The sequence below is a fragment of the Amblyomma americanum genome, chromosome 9, assembly GCF_052857255.1.
Source record: "Amblyomma americanum isolate KBUSLIRL-KWMA chromosome 9, ASM5285725v1, whole genome shotgun sequence".
NCBI classification, from domain to species: Eukaryota; Metazoa; Arthropoda; class Arachnida; order Ixodida; family Ixodidae; genus Amblyomma; species Amblyomma americanum.
The window spans coordinates 47,796,242-47,824,139 of NC_135505.1; the positions used below are offsets into that span (position 1 = coordinate 47,796,242).

Below are 27,898 nucleotides of genomic sequence, written 5' to 3' on the forward strand. Positions count from 1 at the left end.
GCTCATAACGAAATAATCAGCACCGGTAACGAGCAGCGCGGTAACCTCAGTGCCATCAATTTTCACCCGCAATTCGGATGCAGCGTATCGGGTACTGTCGCTGCCTCTCTTTGTCCAAGTATCGTCGGCTCGATGGTTCCGCGATGCAGGATCTTGACACATCTCGACGTCAGCGGCCTTGCTTGCAGAGGTCGCTGGTGTTAGTTTTCCGGACGAGGACTGGGCGAGCGACGGCCAGTAGAGCTACTTGGCGGCCGGGGCTGGACGCACGATAGCGGAGAGGCGAACGGGACTCGCGCCTTCCAGAGTAAACACGGTTCTGGCGCGCCAAGAGATGCTCCGAAATCTGTAGCGGCCGTTCACCGTTCTGAGGAAAAGGTGCGTCGGGACGGAAACCGCGAAGACCAACTTGGCGGCACGGACAGGCTCGGTAGAGATGACCGGGCTCCCCACGGTGATAGCACAGAGGCCTACGGCCCGGCGTAGGGCACAAATCCGACTTCTGAGGACCTGGCTCAGCGTTAGCAGGAGCAGTTGCATAATATGGGGCGGTGCTACTGACGGGAGACGGCGAGGTGATACCGTTGCCAGGTGCGGTTGTGTGACATGTGCCGGTGCTGCTCATGGTAGGCGTCGGAGTAGCGGGACCGTAGCCAGCTGTGTGACGTACAACGAAGAACTGAGGATTGGGCGAGTTGGTTGTGATGCGTATGTGGATCTGGAATCGAACTGGGCCGGCGCTTCGGGAACAGGAGGTGCCTGCGCAACCTGCCGCACTTCGTCCCTGACGACTTCTGTCAGCGCTGCCAGTCATGCAGGCGCAACTTGGGGCAGGCGGAACCATTGGAGTTCCTCCCGGACAGCTGCCCGAATCAGTTCGCGCAAGGTGCCTGCAGTGCCGCCGAGGCACGACGAAAAGGTTTTGGGCACAATGCTGTTGATGTCCTGATTGCACTGGCGGGCCCGTTGTTGGAGCGTCGTCTCCGCTACAGTGCGGGGTCGGCTGCGTACGAGGCCTGCGAAGAGCTCCTGCTTAACCCCTCGCATCAGATGGCGTCATGTTGGGGTCGGCACGCTTGAATAGACGGGCCATGTCCTTGATGTACATGATGTTATCGACGAAAAATTTCGCCACTTCGGCTGCGCTTCCTTTCGGCAGAGCTTTAGTTTCAGCGAAGCGGGAGAGATAGTCCGTCGCCACGACGATCCACTTATTTCCGGAAGTTGATGTCGGAAACGGTCCCAACAAGTCCATCCCGATCTGCGACTAGCGCTTTTAGCTCCGGGTCTCCTCGTTGCTGTTTGGCGAAGTCTTCCGCGCTTATTATTCCAAGGTAGGCGTCGTCATCCTCGTCATCTTGCGGCAGCGGGTCAATGGGGGCGCGTGATAGGCAATCGGCATCTGAGTGTTTTCGTCCGGACTTGTAGGTTACAGTGATGTCGTATTCTTGTAGCCTGAGGCTCCACCGTGCCAGCCGTCCTGAAGGGTCCTTTAAGTTAGCTAGCCAACACAATGCGTGATGGACTTTGAATGGCCTGCCATATAGGCAAGGGCGAAATTTCGCTGTGGCCCAAACGATGGCGAGGCATTCCTTTTCGGTTGTAGAATAATTGCCTTCCGCTTTTGATAACGACCGGCTAGCGTAAGCTATCCCGTGTTCATGCCCATCTTTTCTCTGGACTAGGACGGCACCGAGGCCTAGGCTACTGGCGTCAGTGTGGATTTCGTTATCGGCGTGCTCGTCGAAGTGCGCAAGTACGGGCGGCGACTGCATGCATCGTTTGAGTTACTGAAATGCGTCAGTCTGCGGCGTTTCCCACTTGAACACGACGTCACATTTAGTTAGCTATGTCAGCGGCTCAGCGATGCGTGAAAAGTCCTTGACAAATCACCTGTAGTAGGAACACATGCCAAGAAATCTACGCACTGCCTTCTTGTCGATGGGCTGCGGGAACTGTGCAATGGCAGCTGTCTTCTGCGGGTCAGGGCGGACTCCAGACTTGCTGATGATGTGGCCTAGGAACAGAAGCTCATCGTAAGCGAAGCAGCACTTTTCTGGCTTCAGAGTAAGCCCTGATGACTTGATGGCCTCTAGTACTGTGGCAAGTCGCCTAAAGTGATCGTCGAAATTTGCGGCGAAGACAACGACGTCATCCAAGTGAACGAGACAGGTCTGCCACTTCAATCCTGCTGAAACCGTGTCCATCACGCGCTGGAACGTTGCAGGCGCCGAGCACAGTCCAAATGGCATAACCTTGAACTCGTAGACGCCGTCCGGGGTGATGAAGGCGGTCTTTTCGAGATCTTTTTCGTCGACTTCTATTTGCCAATAGCCAGACTTGAGGTCCAGATACGAGAAGTATTTTGCGTTGCAGAGCCGATCCAATGCGTCGTCTATCCGTGGGAGGAGATATACGTCCTTCTTCGCGATCTTGTTCAGACGACGATAATCGACGCAGAAACGTAGGGTTCCGTCCTTGTTCTTCACCAGGACAACAGGGGATGCCTACGGGCTTTTCGATGGCTAGATGATGTCGTCGCACAGCATTTCGTCGACTTGTTCTCTTATAGCTTCACGTTCTCGCGGCGAAATTCGGTAAGGGCTCTGGCGGAGTGGTCGAGCGCACTCCTCGGTGATTATGCGATGCTTGGCGACTGGTGTTTGTCGAATCCTCGATGATGTCGAAAAGCAGCCTTTGTATCGTCGGAGCAGATATCTGAGCTGCTGTTGCTTAATCACGGGGATACTTGGATTAATGTCGTAGTCTGGTTCGGGAACCATGGACGTCAGGGTAGATGCGGCGGAATCCGAGAGGACAAACGCAATGCTGGTTTCCAGAATTTCCCCGATGTGCGCGATCATGGTGCCCTTGTTGATGTGCTTGAACTCCTGGCTGAAGTTTGTCAGCAACACTTCAGTTTTCCCTCCATGTAGTCGAGAGATCCCTCTTGCGACGCTAATTTCACGGTCTTGCTGTAGATGTTGGTCGCCTTAGATGACACCTTCTACGTCAGCGGGTATTTCGGTGCCGACCGAAATAACAATGCTGGAGCGAGGCGGGATGCTCACTTGATTTTCGAGCACACTCAAAGAGTGGTGACTACGAGGGCTCTACGGCGGTATTGATTTATCTTCCGACAGTGTTATTGATTTCGACTTCAGGTCGATGATTGCGCCGTCTTGGTTCAGGAAGTCCATACCGAGAATGACGTCTCGTGAACACTGTTGGAGAATAACGAATGTGGCAGGGTAAGTGCGGTCATGAATGGTTATTCTTGCCGTGCAGATTCCAGTCGGCGTGATGAGGTGTCTTCCAGGGGTCCGAATTTGAGCGCCTTCCCATGCGGTCTTAACTTTCTTAAACTGGGCGGCGATGTGTCGACTCATTACGGAGTAATCAGCCCCTGTGTCCTCTAAGGCGGTAACTGCGTGGCCGTCGAGAAGCACGTCGAGGTCGATGGTTCTTTGTCTGGCGTTGTAGTTAGTTAGGTGTTGGCGCCGAATCACGGATGCGTCGTGTTGAACTGAAGGTGGAACATCGCGTCGTCAAGTCGTCTTTCGTCGGTGTAGTCTTGGCTTCCTGACTTCGTTGGGACGGCGGCATGTCATTATTATGTCGTCGAGATGGTCTCTGCGTCGTCTTCGTCGGCGGCGGAGGAACTTCGTCAGTTTGACGAACAGCAATCGCACCTCCATCGGTTGCTGCTTTTAGTTTTCCGGATATGGGCTCGCAGAGCGGGCCCGTGCTGGGCCAGTGTATGGACGGCGCTGCGGCGAGAGGTAGCGGCCTGGAGACGGCGACCGAGACGGCCGTCGAGGGCTGCACTGAGTAGCGGCGAGGTAGTCGGCGATGTCACGAGGGCGTTCGCCTCCCCGAGGGCGCGGTGCGTCCACTGCGAACCCCCGCAATCCCAGGTCGCGGTATGGGCATCGGCGGTACGCATGGCCGGCTTCCCCGCAGTGGTAGCAGAGCGGGCGGTGGTCAGGAGCGCGCCAAACGTGTCTTCGTCGGGTAGCTGCGCTGGGCGACGGGTGGGCGTGTTGACGGTGGTCGACGGAATTGCGGCGTTACAGGGCCATGGCGCGGTCTTGGAGGGGGACCTTGACGGCGGGTGACGGCGGCGTAAGTCATCGCTTCTGGCTGGGGCTGCGATGATTGTGGTTGTACCTCGGGAACTCCGAGCGATCGCTGGACTTCCTCTTTGACAATTTCGGTGACTGAGGCCACTTGAGGTTGCGATGATGGGAAGATCCTTTGATGCTGCTCTCGTACGACTGCCCTGATGGCCTCGCGCAGGTCGTCGGTCGCCAGTGACTGAACTCCGGCGCAGTTTGTCGAGTTCGTGCGGCGGTTGAATTGTCGATTCCGCACTTCGAGTGTCTTCTCAATGCTGGTGGCCTCGCGAAGGAACTCTTCTACGGTCGTCGGTGGGCTTCGTATCATTGCGCCGAAAAGTTCCTCCTTTACACCACGCATCATTTGGCGGACTTTCTTCTCTTCGGACAGTTCCGGGTCGGCGTGGCCGAATAGACGGCTCATTTCCTCAGTGAAGATTGCGATCGTCTCATTCGGCAGCTGCGCTCTGGCTCCAGTAGAGCTTGGGCTCGCTCTTTTCGTAGGACGCTTGTAAATATTTGCAGGAAGCTGCTTCGGAACAGGTCCCACGTCGTTAAGGTGGCTTCTCGATTCTCGAACAACGTCCTGGCGGCGTCCTCCAATGCGAAATAGACATGTTGCAGCTTGTCGTCGCTTGACCAGCTGGTAAACGTAGCGACCCTCTCATACGTTTCCAGCCAGCTTCCGGGCCCTCAAATGTGAAACCGCTGAACGTCGGTGGTTCCCTGGGCTGCTGCAGCACGATGGGGGACGCTGGGGCTGCCATTGGGGTTGCCTCGGCCACGATCTTCTTGGTCTTCCCAGGTAGAAGTCCGTGCTCCGGGGGCAGCTGTTGAAGACGGCGGCCTGCTTGATTGTCCGGGACTACGTTGGTGTTTTCTTAGCGGTCCGGGCTTGGATCACGGCTTGTTGGGGGCGTCCGGTACATGAACAAAAAAAAGAAGCACTTCCACCAGATGTAACGTGGTGGTGACGTTGAAGAACACAGTAGCAATACTGTGAAAGACAAAACGAACTTCTATTGGGCGAACCTGTGCCCACAAAAGAGGCTACACTTACAGCACAACGGTAGCGGCGAACACGGTCGGCGATCGTCGAAAATCTGATCCACGGGTCAAGCGCGTCGGCTGTTATATAGCAGTCGTCGAATGTTCCAGACTAATCGTTGGGACCGGCGTGCCTTCCACAAAGTTCTACATCATTCGCGTCAGGCGATGAAATCAGCGAATAGAAACATCGATGACTTGCTAGAAACTTCGGATAGATGCGGGCGCGTCCCGCGCTCTGCGATAACACTTGTTAGGCGGCGAAACGTGGTCGCCCGATAAAGATAAGTACACGTGTCAATATTGTGCCTACCTGTGGCCAGGTACTAAAATTTTTCACTGGCTTTTTCACACATTGCTGCCAAGAATTGTAATCTCAAAGTCGTGGCCTGCATTCGCATGTTCTGTATTCGCGTTTTTATCCCTATCTCTTTGTGTGCGCTTATGCTCCCCTCTACGATCATTTATACAAGTGATCGTGTAAGATGGGTTTGATGCAGGCACAAATACGAAAATAGTTTGTTTTAAGCTTTATGGGGGTTTAACGTCCCAAATCGACTCATGCTATGAGAGACGCCGTAGTGGTGGGCTCCGGAAATTTCGACCACCTTGGGTTCTTTAAGTGAACTGACATCGCACAGTACGCGGACCTCTAGAATTTCGCCTCCATCGAAATTCGACCGCAGCTGCCGGAATCGAACCAGCGTCTTTCGGGCCAGCAGCCGAGCGCCATAACCACTCAGCCACCGCGGCGGCCAGATACGAAAATACAACGGCTAGTAACAAATATATATGGTATAAAAAACGAAGTTTTTTAGCCTGCCAACTAAATTTAAGCGCATGGCTGATGAAACGCAACGAAAATTTTGACAGAAGATGTCTCTGTAACCCGAATATTAACCTAAAACACCAAATACCACGGTAAGAAAAATCCAGGTACATCAATTTGCCTGTCTAATGTTCGAGATCCGCTGTAAGACTGAAAGACACTTCGGAGTGCGTAGCGCATTCTAGAACAACTTATACATGGTGGTAGCCACACACTGGTATGGCATAGCTAAAGGCATTCGTTATTATACGTGCACCCGGTTTCACCCTGTTCTGTACTTCTAGCTATGCAGAATGCGTAGTATCTTAGTCTACATTCAAAAATTGAACAGCCCTTGAAAAAAGCCGCTTTGCTTAGCGCAAGCCAGGGCTCTGCTTCCGTTGCCGCTTCTAGCGCTTGACGTACCAACGAGTTAAGTTGTATCTGCTCTTCGGAGAAAACAGTGCGCTCAGGATCTCCCATTGCTTTCCGAGTTTTACGCAGCTTTGCTAAAACCTACTTTGCAAAGGTTTTAATGAAGTGTTTGGCCGACCTGGCCAAACCACTCTTACGATTGCGTGTGGTTGCACAAAGGGGCTTTCGAAGAAATATCGCAATTTTCTGTCTCTTGACACAAACGGCTCCTTTGCACGACCACTGTGGAACTGCTGTTTGCACCAGGCGCATAAAAGAGGGGAACGAACGGCGGAAAGACGAGGAATACGACGATTACCAACGCTAGCACGACAGGCTGCAAGATTGATGACATCGTGTGATAGGCCGCGAAAGTGGCCGAGAACTTGTTCATCTGTGCAATTCACCGTGTAGTTTCATAATGCGGATATTAACCAAGAAAACCAGCCTCATGTGTCTAAAAAGGTCATATAGAATCCGAGAGCTTTGCAACAAAGACAAAGATATTTACGGTGTCTTTGTCCAGAGAGCTCTGAACCTTGATGCTGAGCGTATTGCAGACCAGTACTCGAAAAGTATTTAATCTGTGGACCACACAGCGGCCAGGCAAATGTGAATGAATATTGTAATATTGGTGTTTTGGGGAAAAGAAATGGCGCAGTATCTGTCTCATATCTCGGCGGACAACTTAACCGCGCCGTTAGGGAAGGAATAAAGTAGGGACTGAGAGAAGAAAAGAACGAAGAGGTGCCGTAGTGGAGGGATCCGAATAATTTCGTCCACCTGATGATCTTAAACGTGCACAGACAACGCACTGTACATGAATGCCTTTTGAGTTTCACCTCTATCAAAACGCTGTCGCCGCGGTCGGGTTCGAACTGGAACTCCGAATCTGTAGTCGAGCGCCATAAACACTGAGCCACCATGACGGATGCAAAAGTGAATGAAAGGAATAACATTTAGAACCATGAAGAATGTTACAAAGCTAACATAAGAGTACTTGGTTCCTCATAATGATTGCTGAAAAGGGAACAGCGCGAACACAGGACGAAGAGAGGAACGTACGACACAGGCGCTGACTTACAACTGATGTTTATTCGAAAGGTGCAGAAACATAAATAGTCTCGCGGCAAGCTGTCAGCTGAGTCAACGTCAGGGGCGGTGTAAAGGGCCGGAAAAAAGCGATAAAATCTTAAGAGCTATAAATGTTTCAAAGTTTTGACAAGAAACGATGCCCGTGGGAAGGGTGATATGAGAGAAAGCAAACAACAAGATGCAGGTGAAGGATGGAAGATGGGCATGCGGTAAGGTAAAAAACGGGAGCGTGGCTAACACTTGGTGTAAAACAGTTAAAAGCTTAAAAAGCGAGATAAAATCACTTGCCTAGATAGGCAGTCTCCTTAGACATCAGGTTGATGGATGCACTGCTGACACACGTGTCGCCCCGGTTTTGAATTAGGTAAGCTTCATGTATCTCATGTGTGCGCTTTTCGTGATATCTTTTCGGGACCTTTGTCTTGTCCAGGGCTGGCACGCAAGAGCATTTCTTGCAGGCTGCTTACGTACCTTGTGGCCCGTTTTCGAGAATCTTAGATGGATATTTTCTCCTTTGCATTTCTTTAACCCTATATGCCTGCTAATGCTTTGTAATAGTGCTAGAATACCAAGCCCATGTGCAAATCACTTGTCGAACGGATGTGCATGGGGACGTGTTTTAGCATTCATGGTTTTTATTTTAATAACTGTGAGAGGAACGTGATGCGTTCTGGTGAGCTAGAGCGTACAGCAATGCGACCGTAATGTGCCTCAGACGGACATATATTACGGTTAATAAATAACTAAAATTAACAAATAACCATTGTTAGCGTTGATTTCAGGGAGCAAGGTTATACTGCGAAATTGATGTCCGTGAGAAACAATGGTGGGCTGCGTTTTGAAATTACCTTAAAGACCAACGTGTTTCCAAATATGGAACGTTAAAAAAGAGCCTTTAAAAACTCTGATTAGCTTCTCCAGCATTGTCTATCTATAAAACTGTGTCTCGAGGTGTCTCTAACACTTGTTATACTTAAGGAATGACAATCTAAAGGACGGCAATTTGTTTTCGGTGACATTACTAGGCATTGTGCCGCTATTTTGGATTTGATAATACGGAAAGACAACTGAACAAGCTTCGAAAAGGTATATTAAGCCTTCGGTATTGATTTCGAATGTCATTACGGCTTTAAAAGCATCAAAATGCAGAGTTCACCTTCGGTATTTTGGCCATCAGTTCACCGATATAACAGGGCACATTAAAATAGAGTCCTCTTCCTGTTCTCTCGTTTGCATTAGACGGTATTCATGATCCGTAAATTATTTCTATCTGCAAATTCCACTAATAACTCTCCCCTGCTATTCCTAGAAAATAACCTATAGTCGCCTTCTTGCCCACCATCGCACTGAAGTCGTCTACCAGTATAGTGCATCGTGATTTTACTTTGTTCATTGCCGATTCCACGTCTTATTAGAAGCGTTCAGCAGTCTGGTCATCATGACTTGATACAGGTACGTAGGCCTGTACCACCTTCAGCTCGTACCTCTTGATTAGCCTAATTTCCAGACCTTCCACCTTATCGTTATGCTTCGCAACTCTATATGTTGCCAGCTATATGCTGATTGATGGGGAAATCCACACCTATTCCTTATTTAGTCGCTAATCCTCGATAGCATACTATGTGCCCGCCCTTTAGTACTGTAGGCGCCTAACTTGTCCTCCTAACTTCACTAAGCCCTATGACATCCCATATAATGCCCCCTAGCTACTAGAACAGGACTGCTAGGCTATCCTCAGTAGATATGATTCTAGCGTTAAACGTTTGCAGGTTCAAATTCCAATGACGACCTGTCCGGAGCTGGAGATTCTTAGCACCCTCCGCTGCATCACAGGACTGGCCGCCGCCTTGATCAGTTACTCCGCAGGAGCTGGCGACTGAGGACCATGGGTTAATTGGTTTGATGATAGGAGGTTGTGGCCAAGTACTACACCAGGGCGGCAAAATCCAGTTTGGTGAGGGAGTGCGATTTCGGTTCTGATCACCGAGGTCAGGTCGCACCCCAGGCCTGCTTATGAAATTCCATCCACACGCGGAGTTTTTTTTTTTTTTCAAACACGGTGAAGAATTGCGCGGCACCGGGATTCGGCCCCCAGCCCTCTTGCACGCGGGGCGGACGCTTTGCCTCTACGCCATCACTGTATTGTGCTTTTGACTTTAGGCATTTCACTCAGCTGAAGCCTCGGTGGGCATGGAGGCATTGCTTAATCAAGGTGTAGAAGACGCTCATGTAAAAATACTGGAAGATATATATTGCAACTCAACAGCTATTATATTCCTTTATAAATTGCGCAATAAAATTCCTGTAAGCAAGGGCGTTAGGCAGGGAGGCACAACCTCGCCAATGCTATTCACCGCCTGTTTACAGGAGGTATTCCGTGGCCTAATTTGGGAACAGTTGGTGATAGGAGTTAATGAAAAATACCTAAATAATCTGAAATTCGGTGATATGATTGCCTTGATGAGCCACTCAGGAGGTGAACTGCAAAGCATGATCAATGAGTAAGGCAGGTAGAGAAGAATGGTTGGTCTAAAAATTAACATGCAGAAAACCAAAGTAACGTTCAACACTCCAGCAAGAGGACAGCCGTTTACAATTAGCAGCGAGGTGCTGGAAGTAGTAAAGGTCTACTTAGGACAGGTAGTGACAGCTGACCCGGATCATGAGAGGGAAATAACTAGAAGGATAAGAATGGGGTGGAGCGCATATAGCAGGTTCTTTGAGATCATGAATGGCAGTTTACCAAAATCCCTCAAGAGAAAGCTGTATAAGCGCTGTATCTTACCGGTACTCACCTACAGGGCAGAAACGTGGTGGCTAACGAAACGAGTTCAGCTTCAGTTAAGGACAACGTATCGAGTCATGGAAAGAAAAGTGATAGGTGTAACGCTATGGGACAAGAAGCGGGGAAAGTTGGTGAGGGACCAAACGCGGGTTAATGACATCCTAGTCGAAATCAAGAGGAACAAATAGGATTGGGCAGGGCATGTAACGTGAAGGCAAGATAACCGCAGGTCCTTAATAGTAATGGAGTGGATTCCAAGACAAGGCAAGCGTAGCAGTGCGCTGCAGAAGGTTAGGTGGGCGGATCAGATTAGGAAGTTTGCAGGCACCGGGTGGGCGCAGCTGAGAAAGGACAGAGTTAATTGGAGAGATATGGGAGAGGTTTTTGGCATGCATTGGGTGTAGTCAGGCTCATAATGATGATGATGATGAAGCAAAAAATTTATTTCGAAGAGGCAAAATAGAGATTGGAGTCGGGTCACAAAGATGGATAATTTATTTTTGTTATGAGAAGTGGTGTGATAGATGGTACTAATGCTTGTTTCTGTAGGTAATGCTGAGATCCTTCAACGCATCAGGAATTAAAGAGTGTTGTGCGCTGCCTAAAGCGCCTCATTATATAGATGATAAAACAATGAGGTAAACGCAATACATCTTTAGAAGAAACCATTACCGAAATTTTGTAATAAAAGCACACTGTAGAGTATTCAAAATTTGTTGTTTTATGACATTTAGGCTTGTGATTCTAAGGTGCAACTGCATCCATATATATCAACATACATATAAATGCCCAGAGGCCCAGCGACTTTTGTAATTTTTATACCTCTAGGGCCCAATAAAAGAGTGCGTCGTCACAGAAATAGGAATTTGACTGATGTTCGCGGTGGATAGAGGAATTAAGGTCTGCTCTATATTATTAATTTGATAACACGATCCAAGTAATCAAGGAGGAGCGGAGACGAATTTTTAATGAACAGGCGCTCACTGCATATGCTTTTAAAGATAGCGTCGGTACCTTCAAAGGAAATTGCAATGAAGCCACTATATAAATGCGGACATTTATTTCAACAACTTTTAACATATTTATTTTGTTTTGACCATGCTTTTCCGTAGGTTTCCGTCAAATCTTCATTCATGTAGTCGTGAGTGAACTGAAGTAATGAAATCTCTGTATTTTCTCTCTTTTATGCGGAACTTGCCAACTGCTTCAGACCGAGAGCACAGTGGACCCACATGTCCATTTGATTGCCAATCTCTGTACAGGCAAAACTGTCCTGGACAAAGCATCCACATCTATAGTCAACGTTTCAGGAACCTATAAAAATCCTGTGCCGGTTAAAATAGTTGCCAAAGACGTCAAAGATTCTGTCCTGCGAAATCAGGAGAAAACGGTCCAGAAAATAAACAAAAAAATCCTCCTGTTTGTGCTTTTCCGATGAGAATTGCAATTTTCTGGGTATAATTATGTATACCAATAAAATGAAAACAAATACATGAGAATTTTACCTTTCTTTGGCGACCAAGCACTGGTAGCAATAGGTTGACTTCGTCAAGCACCCTCTCTCTTACGTCAATGCAGCAAATTTCACGACCTATTTATTTTGCTGGTACCCTGTCCCCAATGGTAATTAGAAGGACAGTAGAATAAGTATATAATGTGTAGCAGCAGAGTGAACTAAATACATTTATATATGAATGAGGCTCACTTAGACTAGACTAGGCTGGCAAAACTAATCGAAATAAACACGAAAAGTACAAACTGCATAAACAATTGATCAATAATGTAGGGTACAAACTGCATTGAAAGCATCAATAAAAAATTGAAAAAACACATAGAGATAAACAACAAAATAAAGAGAGAGAGAGGGAGAAAGACAAACGGAAAGGCAGGGAGGTTAACTAGGCAGCGCCCGGAATGCTACTTTACACGTGGGGAGGGGAACAGAGGGAAAGATAGAAAGGGGAGAGAACAAAGGGAGATGATCGCTTTTCCACATGCCCGTTGGCCATTACTTGCAGGGTACACAGGGCACACACTGATAGTTCACAACCTTTCAGTCAGTCCTGAGTCCTTCAATAACTTGAAAAGTGCCTTCAAAGCTGTCTTCTGCGATGCAGGCTTACTCCAAGGACCCAGAATCTTGGCTTCAGTATGGGGCCAAGGATCTAAACGGCGGAATGTTGCAGCAGGAGGGCACGCTCACGCTGAAACGGAGGGCAGTTACAAAGAAGGTGTTCTATAGTTTCGTCGAACCCACAGATCTCACACGCAGGAAAGTCTGCCATTGCGATAATTGGGAGTAGGCATTTGTGAATGCCACTCCCAGCCACAGGCGACACAAGTGCGTAGCATCGCAGCGGGAGAGGCCGGATGGAGGACTGAGTTAAAGTAAGGGGTCTAGGCGGTGCAGACGGCATGTGGACTTGCCAGGAAAAGACCATGACGCTAAAAGCTTTCTTCGGCCAAGCATTCGTAGATGTCTTGCTGCGTCGGCTCTTGTCAACGGTATATGGACAATGTTGGCACTGCCGTGAGCCGCCCGAGCTCTACCGTCAGCTGCATCATTTCCGAAAAGTTCCGAAAAGGGAAAAAGTTTTGACATTCAGGCCGAGAGACTTAAGGAAGCAGGCTTCCTTGCCGATGTTCTTGTGGCAGTTGCAGATTCTCTCAGAAAGAAACTGCTAAAAGAAAAACAAGAGCTTCTGTTACGACATATCACACCAGGTGACCAAAAGAATAGGAAGTTTGAGGTTATGCCATATGTACACAGGCTCTCCCACAACTTGAAGAGAGTGGAAGCGAAATTTGGGGTTGACGTCGTGTTTTCTACGCCCCTCAAGCTGGCAATGCTATGTGCTTCAGCAGATCGAGAGAGAGAAAGAGAACCAGGTTGTGGCACAAAACATAGAAAACCGTACGTCTCATGCGCAACAGATATTCTTTATCAGTTCCCTCTCCGATGTGGGTCTGTGTACGTTGGGTAGACGAGCAGGTGTCTAAACGTGAGGCTGGGTGAACATGCCTCTTCACTTCGCCAACAAACTGGGGAACATGTACCAGTGCATTGCAAGAGGTGCAATGGTTGTTTTCCCCTGCTTAATCGTACTAAGATTGTAGGGCGTGGTAAAATCCAATTGGCTATGGAAATCTTGGAAGTCCAGGAAATTTCGAAATGTAGTGAACGCACGTGCATTAGTACCCCATCTGTGTATCTGATGGAGATGGAATTGAAGTTTTTAAAACGCCATTGAGTTTTCTTAGCACCTTTTATTATCTATCTCTCTTTCTCTTTTCCAATTTTATTTCTTTTCCCACACGTTTTAATATTATCAGTTTGTTTTTACCTTGTTTTATGTTATGCGCATGCGTGTTGTTGCTCTGGGATGGGGTGTGGTTTACTGTCGCATTTCATTCATTTGAGTTGTGAGTGTAGCAACCGTCCTGTCTTCGCCCTTCTTCGTCCCGTCCATATGCTACGTTTTTGTTTATAATATAAACGCCAGAGTGTCCCGGTATCAACTGGAAAACGATACCATGACCCTCTTCCTGCGTTTGGTGTTGGAGATGTCTTAATTAAGCTACGAGTTGATTGTGATCGCCATGGCGTAAAGCAGAATTAAGACACTGTTGGGCTGCTTTTGAGTCGCAGAACACAGTCCATTTGGGGGGTGTTTGTGCACCGATGTACTGCACAGCCGCACGAAGAGCCGCCAACTCTGACTCGGTAGAGGTTGTCCGATGCAAAGTTTGCTGGATAGGACTGGTATGTCTCGCAGGAATGACCACGGCGTAGGTTGAACTTGTACCTGAGACCGAACCATCTGTATATACATGAGCGCGGTCACTATATGCGCCGTGGAGTAGGTAGAGGCCTGTTTATTGGCCGGTGTCGATAAGTTCGGTTTTTTCGTTATGCCCGGAATTGTAAGGCGCAGGCATGGCTCCCGCAGACACCAAAGCGCAGAGGAAGGCCGTGCTGCTGGGGTGAACTGTGATGGGATGGACGACTGGTGGGCTGCTATAACCTTTGAAAACACTGCGTGTGGTAATTGATCCGGCACTGACACAAGGTGGTGCTGGGGAATCCTTGTTAGGTACCGCATGTGGATCCGCAGGCTTTCAAGGGGTATATACGTCGAGAGTGGGAAGTCCTGGCCGATTGCAATGACAGGAACTGTTGATGCGCTTCGAGAGAGACCCAGGCATGTGCGAAGTGCCTGACCTTGTATTGTTTGGAGGGCACGCAAATTCGTATTGCATGTGCTTGAAAGCACTGGTGGACTATACCGCAAAAATCCTAATAAGAGTGCTCTATAGAGTTGCAGCATTGATAGAATCGACAAGCCCCATGATTTGTCGCCAAGAAATCTGAGCAGGTGTTTGATAGAGATTAGCTTCTTCTTTACGATGCTGCAATCCGGGCTCCATGATGAATTACGATCTATAACAATCCCGAAAAAACGATGACATGCACGATAGGCAAAGACATGGCCGTCAATAGTTAGCGGATAACTAGTCATACTTTTGAGCATAAATGACAGGCTCAGACCTTGCTCTCGGAGATAGGAGGAAGTTATGTTTGCTGCCCTCTGAAGTCTTGCTCGCACCTGGAGACGCGTCAGAGAGGAGGCCCAGATGCAGATGTCATCGGCATACATAGATTTGGACGGTATTAGGTAGGTACTATGGGGGTCTTATAATTAATTGTTAGATTAAACAAAGTAGGACTGAGCACTCCGCCCTGGGGCACGCCCCGCTAGGTGTAACGAACGGGTGTGGAGCCATCTTCACACATAATAAAGAATCTCCTTTTGGTGAGATAGCTTTGGATCCACCTATACATCCGTCCACCGATTCCAACAGCCTGTAGCGCATCAAGAATGACCTCATGTGTCACGTTGTCGTATGAACCTTTGATATCAAGAAAAAGTGCCGCACACATGCGCTTCTGGCGTTCCTGTTGCTGTACTGTGGACACACGATCAATGACGTTCTCTATAGAGGAGCGACCCCGTCGGAAACCCGCCATGACATTAGGATACACGTTAATGTGCTGCTGAAGACACCCCTCAAGACGTGCCACAAGCATTCTTTCCATAACTTTTCCCACACAACTGGCCAAAGCTATTTTCCTGTATGATGACAGCTCGAGCGGGGATTTTTTTGGTTTTAGTAATGGTATCACGCGACTGGATTTCCACTGGGGGCAACAACTCCGTTTTGCCACGAGTGGTTGTAAAGGTTGAGTAGCCCTCTACGCGCGTCCCGGCGAAGGTGGCACAGCGCAGCATATGTAATGCCGTCTGGACCTGGTGCAGACGAACGCTTACATTCTGCAAGAGCAGCATCAAGTTCCTCACGAGTAAAGACAACATCCATCGGTGAATCCCGTGAATCAGGAGGAACACGCTGGGAACCCGAGGTAGTCACTGCACCCGCAATTGTCCTGCAGATGTCAGTTGCAACTTCAATCTGGTGACGGTTTTGATGTAAAGCCAACGCATAGAAAGACTGTCTTTGCTGTGAAAGCGTTGGAAGCTCCCGAACTGTCCGCCAAATGAGGGACCGGGCCTTTCGAGGATCCAGAGATTGACAGAAGGACTTCCAGCGCTACTTCGTCAGCGTGTCCATTCGTCGCTTGAATTCCCTCTGGAAACGACGCGCCTCTTTGAGGTTCCTTACGTATTTGGTCCGTCTGTAACGTCTTTCTGCACGCCGACGAATGGCACGAAAGTGGTCTCACTCGATATCAAATGCGGTGCGCATTCTAGTTGACGTGAGAAAGCCTATAGCAGCCTTCATTGCTGTTGCTATAATGCCCTCCAAACTGGAAGTTAGGGCTTCTTTCCACGCCTCTTCCATTCGAGTTTTAAATGCCGTCCAATCAATGTGCGCGTGTTGAGCTGGGCCGGAAGCCCCAAGACATGCAATCTTGAGGCACCTGGGTATGTGGTCACTCCCATGTGTCTCCACATCACAAAAGCACTGGACACGCCGGCGCAGGGACCGCGAAACTTGCGTCAGGTCTAAGCAACTACTATATCAACTGCCTCGCAGGTATGTCGGGCAGCCGCTATTCATTGCGTAAAGTTCTTTTTCTGAAGCAAATAACGCCATATTCCTCCCTCTGGCGTTGACTATAAGACTTCCCCACAGTTGGTGGTGGGCGTTGAAATCTCTGCTAATGATTCAAGGAGCCCGGGTTGCCTCCATAATTGTCTTCAAACCCTCCTAGTCCAATTGAGAGGAGGGGTAGACATACTGCGCAATCAGTTTGAACTCTATGGATCCTTTTTTGACTATGAAACACACATACGGATTGTCGTTGTCATCATAAAATGGACGCTAAAGAAAGGGTACCAGTGCCATATGCCTACAGCAGGAAAGGAAACAGAGAATTCCTAAGCATTGGGTCAACGAGTTAAGAGCTAAAATCAACGCAAATGTGCAGACAGAAAAAATAACACCTGCTTAAGGCAGCAACGGGTTATTTACAGCAGATTTAACAACTGTATGAACAGATATTTCGACGACAGATTGGGGAAGGCGATTGGGACTTGGCGACCTAATGCGGAAGAAGAATGTTGGATGTTTCGTTTGGCAGCGTTTCTCGGTAAAAGCGGGAAACATTATTATATTGACTTTGAAGCACGATACACACAAGGACGGGAGACATAGAACCAGAGACGTATATGTCTCTCGTATTTGCGTGCTCCACACTACACCGAATTCTGATATGATATGGTGGTGTTAAAAGTCTCTGCTAACTAGTGGGGTGGTGCAATATATTTTGTCCAACGAAGCGAAGATGGAATACGTTTCTACGCTGTGATAGCATTGCTCATGATAAGCAAAATATCTCATTGACAATGCTCCTTTTCCGGCTGGTAGAGAAAGCCGTCTTCTATCCCGACCTACTGCCACGGCCTACAGCCTAATGGTTGCGTCGCTTATACTAAAGAATGTCAATCATACTGTGGAGTTCGCTGACCTTTCTTCGAACGAAGACTGAGAAAGGCCGCGCCAGTGTCGGCGCCGCGTGCCGTATCAAAGGGAGCCGTCTGGTCCCTACTTCCTCCGTCTTGCAGCGGACGTCCTTGTTTACCCGCGCCGCCTCGGGCATAATCCGCCTTGAAAAAGCCTAACCAGATACAGCTGTCGACATGTGTGCGTCGTCAAGGGGTGACGAGACTTCGGCGATGCGGGAGAGATACAGCTGGGTGGGGACCGAGTGCTGGGTGACCAGGAAACGGATTATTCCCTTAACGACTGTGTTCTCTTTGTTGCTGTCAACAACCTGAGTCATCGCCTCGTTGGCACATGTTTCTAGCATCTGTGGTGTCGTGGGTGGCGTGGGGAACGGAAGTCGCATTTGTGTTGTTTGTGTGGTTATTTGAAACCTCCTTCCCAAATGTTTTAATCAGAACTTTTTCCCCAATCTCTGATCAGTGGGCGGACCTTATTTTCCTTTCCCTAACCACTGATTGGCGAGATGGGTTGTTTGTTATCTTATTGGTTGCTGTCCCCGTTAAGGGCGGAGACAGAGGGTTTAAAACAAAGCGCTCTGGGTTGAGCGGGGGCTGAATTCGTCTGATCCACGATTTAGTCATGTAAATAGTTTTCTCCTTGCTTTGTTTCTCCTCCTTTTTTTTACCTACGTTGTAAATAAATAGTTAACCTTCTCCTTTCCTTGAGTAATGTGAATGTTTGCGCGTAGAACCACCGGGTCATCAAGAAATTCCGATTTCATCATCAAGTAGTTTCCTCTCATCGCCTCCGGAAGGGGAAACGCAACTGGCGCAGTCGACACAGGATCGCAATTTCTTTCTACTCGAGGCATTGGACGGAAGGTGAGAAGAACAAGTCGGTGGACAAGCTGTTTGTCCTAAAGGAGAAAACGTGAAGCTGCGTCAAAAGGCGACGTCGAGAGCTTCAGGATCACTGGTCGTGGTCGAGTGGACGTCGGAGGCTCAGGTCAGCGAGGAGCTGAAGGAGCCGGGCAACAACAAACCATCGAAGGTTCGGGTCAGCGAGCTGCTGAAAAGAACCAGGCGTCCACCTCGAAAGGGTTCGAGTCAGCGAGCTGCTGAAAAGTAACCAGGAGACCAAGTCAGGCCAGTCAAACGAGGCAGAAGTCAGCGAGCTGCTGAGAGATCCAGAGCTCAAGTCGTCCGCATCGAGGAGCCTGTCGTAATCACTGAGGAAGACGAGATCACCGGGGCAGAGAGCAACCAGTAAGGTAGGAGACCTTTCTGCTTTCTCCGAATTCACCATATCGGTGTAGTGTTTAGTGCTAGAAACGATACCACGGAAAACGGAGGTGGCTGCCGTACGGTATGATCAGGAGGGCAGGATGCGGCGTGTTGAGCAGGAGGAGGCTGAACAGCTGAGTGAAATTGAAAATTTGAAACTCTAAATTGAACTAGAAAAGAAAAAACTTGCACAGATGCAATTGAAGTTAAGGCAGGGGGCGAAAGTCGATAGCGAGGCCTTATTCGCAGCAGTTCAATGTTTTAACTGCATGGAATTTGGGCATTCGATGATTGAGTGTCCGAAAAAGCAGGAACAAGATATTACCGCGGTGAGAAAAGAGGTGTGCGAGCTAGTATCTCATGTGGAGATACCGGCGCCTGATAAACCAAGCTCCCAGTCGGAGATGGCTGTTGATAAGGTCAGTCAACCAGATAGGGTTGACGATCTGGCATGCCGCAACTTGGAATCCGAAGGTCAAAATTCTGAAGCCTGTGTGGATTCAGGGAACAAAATAACAAAACGGGAATGTGTGGTTCTCCAAAGAGCACAAGCTGATCTAACGCTGTGTGCCATGCCAGAACAGATCGCTGAAGGCATAGAGGCGTTAGAAACACCTGTGAAGCACGCACTGTCAGAGCGAGCAGATATAGAGCTGACCCAGGAGGCGCAGGAGTGGACTTCTCGTGAACAAGCGTTCAGCGTTGCCCAAGAGCAGGTCGGCGCTAGCTCTGAGGCAGCGGGAACGGGCGAGGAAGATGTAAATCAGGATCTGATAGCGGGCACACTCCTTGCAGGTGAAGGTAAGCTAGCTGCCAAAAATGAGTTGGTTAGCAAGCTGGAGCTGACACTGTGCGCAGTGACAGCAGATGTAGCTGCAGGTGTAGGGAAGTTGATAACACTTGAGACGCCCGCGCTGCTAGAGCAGCCAGAAAAGGTGCAGCTGCAGGAAGAAAATGAGAAAGCTGATGTCAAAGAGCATTTCAAAATTCCGCACGAATCCGTTAGTGACAAACCTGAGGCTTCAGTAGAGCTTCAAGCAGATTCGGAAGCTGCAAATGTCTCTGCAGCAGATTGGGAGTTAACAGCGATAGCTGCAAAGAGTTTCACAGCAGGTAGGGAAATCGGAGATTCGGATACTGCATTCATACCTGTAAGTCTAAACATGAAGCATGATACCTCACTACCAGAAGTGCGGAACCAAGCTGGTCAAGGTAATTGTGGGGTAAGAATGCTTGAGGAGATGGTTTTTCTTCATGAGAACATCGGCTGCAGGCTCTGCAAAGAGCTCGCCTCACCTTAAACCCGATGTGAAGCTGCATGTGAAGTAGCAGATCTGAGAACTAACTTTAGTGCGAGATTCAGAGAACGGGAGAATGCAGACGCGATGACAGCAGCAATCTTTGTGGAGTTCAGGGAGCTGGTGAGCTCTGTCGATTTTGGGCAAGCTGACAATGCAAATCCGAAAGCGGCGGCAGCCTTTGCAACCGGCGATGTGCCGGATAATTCGAAATGTAGAGCCAATCTGGTTGACGAAACTAAAAAGAAACATAAGCTTCTGTTTCGAGATGTAGGCGGCTAGAAATCATTTCTGCTAATTTGGTGCACCGATCTGACATGGTGGATTCTGGAATGTGCAGATTGGTGTCCTAACCTGGTGTGGGCGGATTGTATTAACCACAATATGCGTGTGTGTGTGCACGGTTGTGTGATTTTTTTGTGTTCCGGCCAATTGTGACTGAACTTTTATGTCACACTGACAGCAAGTGTCCGCGTGACATTCTTGGTTGGGAGGTGTGGAGTTCGCTGACCGTTCTTCGAACGAAGACTGAGAAAGGCCGCGCCAGTGTCGGCGCCGCGTGCCGCATCAAAGGGAGCCGTCTGGTCCCTACTTCCTCCGTCTTGCAGCGGACGTCCTTGTTTACCCGCGCCGCCTCGGGCATAATCCGCCTTGAAAAAGCCTAACCAGATACAGCTGTCGACATGTGTGCGTCGTCAAGGGGTGACGAGACTTCGGCGATGCGGGAGAGATACAGCTGGGTGGGGACCGAGTGCTGGGTGACCAGGAAACGGATTATTCCCTTAACGACTGTGTTCTCTTTGTTGCTGTCAACAACCTGAGTCATCGCCTCGTCGGCACATGTTTCTAGCATCTGTGGTGCCGTGGGTGGCGTGGGGAACTGAAGTCGCATTTGTGTTGTTTGTGTGGTAATTTGAAACCTCCTTCCCAAATGTTTTAATCAGAACTTTTTCCCCAATCTCTGATCAGTGGGCGGACCTTACTTTCCTTTCCCTAACCACTGATTGGCGAGATGGGTCGTTTGTTATCTTATTGGTTGCTGTCTCCGCTAGAGGGTTTAAAACCAAGCGCTCTGGGTTGAGCGGGGGCAGAATTCGTCTGATCCACGATTTAGTCATGTAAATAGTTTTCTCCTTGCTTTGTTTCTTCTCCTTTTTTTTTACCTACGTTGTAAATAAATAGTTAACCTTCTCCTTTCCTTGAGTAATGTGAATGTTTGCGAGTAGAACCACCGGGTCACCAAGAAACCCCAATTTCATCATCAAGTAGTTTCCTCTCATCGCCACCGGAAGGGGAAACGCAACTCATACTATACTGCTATATCCCGAAACCATTCACAGGTGCTATCCTCAGGATACGACGAGCGTTACTGCTACCTGCCTTACGAAATAATTAAAGGAACAACGGCACAATGCATATCGAGATGATGACAATGTTTATATAATACGCTATTGTTAGCGCCGTTTGTTCCGACAAATTTGTGAAGTATTGTAATTTCCGAACAGTAGCATTTCTAGCGAATATTGTAACGTGGTGGTGACGTTGAAGAACACAGTAGCAATACTGCGAAAGACAAAACTAACTTTTTTGGGGCGAACCTATGCCCACAAAAGAGGCTACACTTACAGAACAACGGTAGCGGCGAACACGGTCGACGATCGTCGAAAATCTGATCCGCGGGTCAAGCGCGTCGGCTGTTATATAGCAGTCGTCAAATGTTCCAGACTAATTGTTGGGACCCGCGTGCCTTCCACAAAGTTCTACACCATTCGCGTCGGGTGATGAAATCAGATAACATAAGGTTCGGCTACAACGGACACCGAATAGAAGCATCGATGACTTGCCAGAAACTTCGGATAGATGCAGGCGCGTCCCGCGCTGTGCGATAACACTTGTTAGGCGGCGAAACGTGGTCGCCCGATAAAGGTAAATGACACGTGTCATTACCCCCTCTTGAAAAGCATCGACCCGATGCTGCAAACAAACGAAATAAAGAAAAGCACTCGTAGCAAAGAAAACAACAGAAATAAGGAAGTTCGTCATCGTCCGTAAAAGTATTTAAGGCGCACCACGTGGACTACTTCAGATCGTGCGCGGCGCCGCTGTGAATGCGAAATGCCGTCTGGCACGACCTCATAGTCCAGTGAGCCAATACGTCGAATGACCTTGTAAGGTCCGAAATAGCGTCGCAATAGTTTCTCACTCAGTCCTCGTCGGCGTATCGGGGTCCATACCCAAACACGGTCGCCGGGCTGGTACTCGACGAAGTGTCGTCGCAGGTTGCAGTGTCGGCTGTCGGTACGCTGCTGGTTCTTGATCCGTAGGCGGACGAGCTGTCGAGCTTCTTCAGCGCGCTGGAGATAGCTAGCGACGTCAAGATTTTCCTCGTAGGTGACGTGCGGCTGCATGGCGTTGAGCGTCGCCGTCGGGTTCCTGCCGTAAACCAGTTTAAATGGTGTGATCTGTGTTGTTTCTTTCACCGCCGTGTTGTAAGCGAATGTTACGTACGGCAGGACCGCATCCCATGTCTTGTGCTCGACGTCGACGTACATTGCTTGCATGAGCGGGGAGGGTCTTGTTCAGGCGCTTCGTGAGACCATTCGTCTACGGATGGCAGGCAGTTGTCCTCCTGTGACTTGTCTGGCTGTATTGCAGAATGGCTTGCGTGAGCTCTGCTGTAAAAGCAGTTCCTCTGTCGGTGACGAGGACTTCTGGAGCACCATGTCGCAGCAGATGTTCTCGACGAAAAATTTCGCCACTTCGGCTGCGCTGCCTTTCGGCAGAGCTTTAGTTTCAGCGAAGCGGGTGAGTTAGTCCGTCGCCACGACGATCCACTTATTTCCGGAAGTTGATGTCGGAAACGGTCCCAACAAGTCCATCCCGATCTGCTGAAAAGGTCGGTAAGGAGGCTTGATCGGCTGTAGTAATCCCGCTGGCCTTGTCGGTAGTGTCTTGCGTCGCTGACAGTTTGGGCATGTCGTGACGTAACGGGTGACATCGGCGGTTAGGTGCGGCCAGTAATATCTTTCTTGTATCCTTGATAGCGTCCGGGAGAAACCGAGGCACCCAGCGGTCGGATCGTCATGTAGGGCGTGCTGTACTTCTGCACGCAGCGCCGACGGAACAACAAGAAGATAGTTGGCGCGGACTGGTGAGAAGTTCTTCACGAGTAGGTTGTTTTCAAGCGTGAACGAAGACAATCCACGCTTAAATGCCCTAGAGAGAACGTCGGTGTGCCCTTCCAAATATTCGATTAGGGCTTTTAGCTCCGTGTCTCCTCGTTGCTGTTCGGCGAAGTCTTCCGCGCTTATTATTCCAAGGTAGGCGTCGTCATCCTCGTCATCTTGAGGCGGCGGGTGAATGGGGGCGCGTGATAGGCAATCGGCATCTGAGTGTTTTCGTCCGGACTTGTAGATTACAGTGATGTATTCTTGTAGTCTGAGGCTCCACCGTACCAGCCGTCGTGAAGGGTCTTTTAAGTTAGCTAGCCAACACAATGCGTGATGGTCGCTGACCACTTTGAACGGCCTGCCATATAGGTAAGGGCGAAATTTCGCTGTGTCCCAAACGATGGCGAGGCATTTCTTTTCGGTTGTAGAATAATTGCCTTTCGCTTTTGATAACGACCGACTAGCGTAAGCTTTCACGTGTTCATGCCAATCATTTCTCTGGACTAGGACGGCACCGATGCATAGGCTACTGGCATCAGTGTGGATTTCGGTATCGGCGTGCTCGTCGAAGTGCGCAAGTACGGGCGGCGACTGCATGCATCGTTTGAGTTCTTGAAATGCGTCGGCCTGCGGCGTTTCCCACTTGAACTCGATGTCACATTTAGTTAGCTGTGTCAGCGGCTCAGCGATGCGTGAAAAGTCCTTGACAAATCGCCTGTAGTAGGCACACATGCCAAGAAATCTACGCATTGCCTTCTTGTCGATGGGCTGCGGGAACTGTGCAATGGCAGCTGTCTTCTGCGGGTCAGGGCGGACTCCAGACTTGCTGATGATGTGGCCTAGGAACAGAAGCTCATCGTAAGCGAAGCAGCACTTTTCTGGCTTCAGAGTAAGCCCTGATGACTTGATGGCCTCTAGTACTGTGGCAAGTCGCCTAAAGTGATCGTCGAAATTTGCGGCGAAGACAACGACGTCATCCAAGTGAACGAGACAGGTCTGCCACTTCAATCCTGCTGAAACCGTGTCCATCACGCGCTGGAACGTTGCAGGCGCCGAGCACAGTCCAAATGGCATAACCTTGAACTCGTAGACGCCGTCCGGGGTGATGAAGGCGGTCTTTTCGCGATCTTTTTCGTCGACTTCTATTTGCCAACAGCCAGACTTGAGGTCCAGATACGAAAAGTATTTTGCGTTGCAGAGCCGATCCAATGCGTTGTCTATCCGTGGGAGGAGATATACGTCCTTCTTCGCGATCTTGTTCAGGCGACGATAATCGACGCAGAAACGTAGGGTTCCGTCCTTGTTCTTCACCAGGACAACAGGGGATGCCTACGGGCTTTTCGATGGCTAGATGATGTCGTCGCAATGCATTTCGTCGACTTGTTCTCTTATAGCTTCACGTTCTCGCGGCGAAATTCCGTAAGGGCTCTGGCGGAGTGGTCGAGCGCGCTCCTCGGCGATTATGCGATGCTTGGCGACTGGTGTTTGTCGAATCCTCGATGATGTCGAAAAGCAGCCTTTATATCGTCGGAGCAGATTTCTGATCTGCTGTTGCTTAATCACGGGGATACTTGGATTAATGTCGTAGTCTGGTTCGGGAACCATGGTCGTCAGGGTAGATGCGGCGGAATCCGAGAGGACAAACGCAATGCTGGTTTCCAGAATTTCCTCGATGTACGCGATCATGGTGCCCTTGTTGATGTGCTTGAACTCCTGGCTGAAGTTTGTCAGCAACACTTCAGTTTTCCCTCCATGCAGTCGAGAGATCCCTCTTGCGACGCTAATTTCACGGTCTTGCAGTAGACGTTGGTCGCCTTCGATGACACCTTCTACGTCAGCGGGTGTTTCGGTGCCGACCGAAATAACAATGCTGGAGCGAGGCGGGATGCTCACTTGATCTTCGAGCACACTCAAAGAGTGGTGACTACGAGGGCTCTACGGCGGTATTGATTTATCTTCCGACAGTGTTATTGACTTCGACTTCAGGTTGATGATTGCGCCGTGTTGGTTCAGGAAGTCCATACCGAGAATGACGTCTCGTGAACACTTTTGGAGAATAACGAAGGTGGCAGGGTAAGTGCGGTCATGAATGGTTATTCTTGCCGTGCAGATTCCAGTCGGCGTGATGAGGTGTCTTCCAGGGGTCCGAATTTGAGCGCCTTCCCATGCGGTCTTAACTTTCTTAAACTGGGCGGCGATGTGTCGACTCATTACGGAGTAATCAGCCCCTGTGTCCACTCAGGCGGTAACTGCGTGGCCGTCGAGATGCACGTCGAGGTCGGTGGTTCTTTGTCTGGCGTTGCAGTTAGGTCTTGGCGCCGGATCATGGCTGCGTCGTGTTGAACTGAAGTTGGAACGTCGCGTCGTCAAGTTGTCCTTCGTCGGTGTAGTCTTGGCTTGCTGACTTCGTCGGGACGGCGGCATGGCGTTATTATGTCGTCGAGATGGTCTCGGCGTCGTCTTCGTCGGCGGTGGAGGATCTTCGTCAGTTCGACGAACAGCAACCGAACCTCCATCGGTTGCTGCTTTTAGTTTTCCGGATATGGACTCGCAGAGCGGGCCTGTGCTGGGCCAGTGTATGGACGGCGCTGCGGCGAGAGGTAGCGGCCTGGAGACGGCGACCGAGACGGCCATCGAGGGCTGCACTGAGTAGCGGCGAGGTAGTCGGCGATGTCACGAGGGCGTTCGCCTCCCCGAGGGCGCGGTGCGTCCACTGCGAACCCCCGCAATCTCAGGTCGCGGTATGGGCATCGGCGGTACACATGGCCGGCTTCCCCGCAGTGGTAGCAGAGCGGGCGGTGGTCAGGTGCGCGCCAAACGTCGGTCTTCCTCGGGTAGCTGCGCTGGGCGACGGGTGGGCGTGTTGGCGGCGGCGGCGGTGGTCGACGGAATTGCGGCGTTACAGGGTCCTGGAGCGGTCGTGGAGGGGGGGGGGGGGGACCTTGACGTCGGGCGACGGCGGCGTATGTCATCGCTTCTGGCTGGGGCTGCGATGATTGTGGTTGTACCTCGGGAACTCCCAGCGATCACTGGACTTCTTTGACAATTTCGTCAACTGAGGCCACTTGAGGTTGCGATGAAGGGAAGATCCTTTGAAGCTCCTCTCGTACGAATGACTGCCCTGATGGTCTCGCGCAGGTTCTCGGTGGCCAGTGACTGAACTCCGGCGTAGTTTGTCGAGTTCGTGTGGCGTTTGAATTGTCGGTTCCGCATTTCGAGTGTCTTTACAATGCTGGTGGCCTCGCGAAGGAACTCTTCTACGGTCGTCGGTGGGCTTCGTATCATTGCGCCGAAAAGTTCCTCCTTTACACCACGCATCAGTAGGCGGACATTCTTCTCTTCGGACATTTGCGGGTCGGCGTGGCGGAACAGACGGCTCATTTCCTCAGTGAAGATTGCGATCGTCTCATTCGGCAGCTGCACTCTGGCTCCAGTAGAGCTTGGGCTCGCTATTTTCGTAGGACGCTTGTAAATATTTGCAGGAAGCTGCTTCGGAACAGGTCCCACGTCGTTAAGGTGGCTTCTCGATTCTCGAACCACGTCCTGGCGGCGTCCTCCAATGCGAAATAGACATGTCGCAGCTTGTCGTCGCTTGCCCAGCTGTTAAACGGAGCGAGCCTCTCATACGTTTCCAGCCAGCTTTCCGGGTCCTCAAATGTGGAACCGCGGAATATCGGTGGTTCCCTGGGCTGCTGCAGCACGATGGGGGACGCTGGGGCTGCCATTGGGGTTCCCTCGGCCACAATATTCTTGGTCTTCTTAGGTAGAAGTCCGTGCTCCGGGGGCAGCTGTTGAAGACGGCGGCTTGCTCGATTGTCCGGGACTACGTTGGTGTTCTCTTTGCGGTCCGGGCTTGGATCACGGCTTGTCGGGGGCGTCCGATACATGAACAAAGAAAAAGCACCTCCACCAGATGTAACGTGGTGGTGACGTTGAAGAACACAGTAGCAATACTGTGAAAGACAAAACTAACTTTTATTGGGTGAACCTGTGGCCACAAAAAGAGGCTACACTTACAGAACAACGGTTGCGGCGAACACGGTCGGCGATCGTCGAAAATCTGATCCGCGGGTCAAGCGCGTCGGCTGTTATATAGCAGTCGTCGAATGTTCCATGCTAATCGTTGGGACCCGTGCGCCTTCCATAAAGTTCTACACAATTCGCGTCAGGCGATGAAATCAGATAACATAAGTTTCGGCTACAACGGACAGCGAATAGAAGCATCGATGACTTGCCAGATACTTCGGATAGATGCAGGCGCTTCCCGCGCTCTGCGGTAACACTTGTTAGGCGGCGGAGCGTGGTCGCCCGATAAAGATAAGTACACGTGTCAATATGATATGAGTTCAAGAGCTCCGCGGTGTGTCCATGGTATGAGTCTTATTCAGAGAAAAAAATATTTTACGCTGTTTCAGGCAATATTTCTAGGCTAATGCCTCAGGAGCTGGTTTGGCGGCTCCTGCCTTCCGCGTGTATGCGCGGAATTTATGCGCCGCTTAAAAGCTGGGGGCGTCACGCTTCGTCAATGTAGCGAGATCTCCCGAGAAAATGCAGTTACAAGCGCCGACTTGACCTCCGTCAAATGCGTCTCTGACCAGCTTCTATGCGGTTTTGCATAGAAAGACCTATCTTTGGTGTAGGTATCACAGCACTTCACGCCAGTCAGATGAACCCTTCTCCAACACAACCCAAGCACAGATCACGCAGAGAACATAACTGGTGGCAGCAAGTACACTACGCGCCATTCACATGTGGTCGCCAGGCAGAGAGTAACTTCAAGTACACATGGCAGCGTTGGCAGAGTAAAGAAATTGCTTTTAATCTGCGTGGTATTGTCTATAGGAAAAACGAAGGAAACAAATGAAACTCTACGCAGTGGCGATATGTAGCGCAAACTTTCAGCTCTTTATT

The 27,898-nt window shown here is 49.9% G+C and overlaps 1 pseudogene; it reads right to left on the reverse strand.

Annotated features, from left to right (window-relative positions):
* Positions 1–4,567: 4,567 nt before the first annotated feature.
* Positions 4,568–26,874, reverse strand: LOC144103333 (uncharacterized; annotated as a pseudogene).
* Between the last annotated feature and the right edge of the window lie 1,024 nt (positions 26,875–27,898).